This window comes from Stegastes partitus, unplaced genomic scaffold (assembly GCF_000690725.1).
Source record: "Stegastes partitus isolate 25-593 unplaced genomic scaffold, Stegastes_partitus-1.0.2 Scaffold2224, whole genome shotgun sequence".
Classification (NCBI taxonomy): Eukaryota; Metazoa; Chordata; class Actinopteri; family Pomacentridae; genus Stegastes; species Stegastes partitus.
The window spans coordinates 77604-79386 of NW_007579955.1; the positions used below are offsets into that span (position 1 = coordinate 77604).

At 41.2% G+C, this 1783-nt stretch overlaps 1 long non-coding RNA gene across 1 annotated transcript in view; it reads left to right on the top strand.

Annotated features, from left to right (window-relative positions):
• The window catches only part of LOC103374367 (uncharacterized), an 18206-nt gene that overhangs the window by 10575 nt on the left and 5848 nt on the right, over positions 1-1783 (top strand). Inside the window, exon 2 of the long non-coding RNA XR_521121.1 lies at positions 1083-1087. This is a non-coding gene — a long non-coding RNA (uncharacterized LOC103374367). The remainder of the gene's footprint in view (positions 1-1082; positions 1088-1783) is intronic.

The window sequence follows — 1783 nt, forward strand, 5'->3', positions numbered from 1 at the left end:
GGAGAGAACCCACGCTGCACGGGGAGAACATGCAAACTCCACGCAGAAAGATCCCGGTACCCCCACCGGGACGTGAACCGGCAACCTTCTTGCTGCGAGGCAACAGTGCTACCAACTGCGCCACCCTGCAGCCCGCAAAAATATCAGATTTCACAAAAAAATCTGAATTGAGCATTAAGTCCTGCAGTGTGAACGTAGCCAATCTGGGGGATTGTTCAGTCAGATAATAGCCCGTTATCCTGATTGGTGACCTAAAATGTCATGTCGGAGTCAGAATCCAAGGCTGTCCCTCTCTTTGCATTATCCAGTCAGAAGCTGCTACAAGATCACCTGTGCATAGTTTTGCATGGGGACATTGGGACCAGGCATTTAGAGTCAGCACACACTCACAGGCATTGTAAACACACAGAAACAAAAAGAGTGTCAGCTGCCAGTCTTAAAAGAGATGCATTTAAACTTTTGTTGAAACTGACAGCATTCGACGGTTGTTTCTCTTTCCACTTCATGCCTTGTGCCATCACAGCAAAATAGAACAAAATGGAATAAATCTTTATTGTCATTGTTAAACAACAATCAGAGGCCTCCTTAGAAAGGCATAATAGCAGCACAATAGAACAAAAGTGCACAGAATCATTACAAAAGAATAAAGTCATGACAAAAATAGAATAAAGATAAAATACAATTAAAAAAACAATTAAAAAATGAATGCATTGTGTAAAAAACAAGTAAAGTGTGTGTGGGTGGGTGCAAGTGGGCAGTAAAATGCAAATGCAGTGACAACATCCTTATTTGTGTGTCTCTAGAGGGAGCTGGTCAGGAGGAGATGGAGGATCACGATGGAACTCCTGAGCTGATGGAGAGAACAAAGAATCAAAGCTCCTCACAGGTAGCCTGAAAGATTGCTATACTATGTAAACTGTGCGTCTCTTTGCCGTAGACATGTTTAGAAATACACTGGGTTTAAAGTAACTGCATGACTGAAAGACAAACATTGAAATACTTTTAGTGCTCTGTGACATGTAGGTCAGTTTCTCATGTACAGCTGCACACTTGTACATTTCTGATGTCGTGTGCAGCTGAAGCCAGTGCTGAAGTCTCCTGAGGTGTAGCATCAACATCATGTACTGTAGTCTTGTGCTTCATTGAGATCAGTTTAGTAGGTGCTAAATCTTCTCCACACGTTTTGGTAAATTGGTTTACCTCTCACAGAATTGTTGCGAGGATTAATGCATTTCAGCTATAAGTCTGACATCTGATAGTTATGTTAAGGCTAGCTAGCAGGGAGTTTTCCTGCACAGGGGAGCTTTTGGGGGCCGTTCAAAGAGGTTTTAGGTGGCCAACTAAGGAGAACCATCACCGCCAAAATGATAACAATTGAGAATTTCAAAAAATACATTTTTTTTAAAACCATTGTTTTTTAATTGAATTGCCATTTAGACAACCTTATTAGACACATTTCTTTAGTAAATGGTCAGATAAAACAGGAGAATGCATGGATTTCTGTTAAATATAGCAAGACAGACTTATTGCCTGTACTGCATGTGAACTGTTTTCTGTTTGTTGTAATATTTAAACTCCAAAGGCCCATTCTGAGGGACAGGGAAAAACCCTTGGTTGGAAAGCAACCCACAGCAACTCTTGGAAAAAAAAAAAAGGCGTTCAGGTACCTAAATGATGTGTGTGTTGCTGTGCTTGAGCAGACCATTCTGGACAATGAGGATGTTTGGAATAAAGATGAGAGAAGAAGGAGGAGAATCGAAAGGAGAAGAGCCCAAAAGAAAGT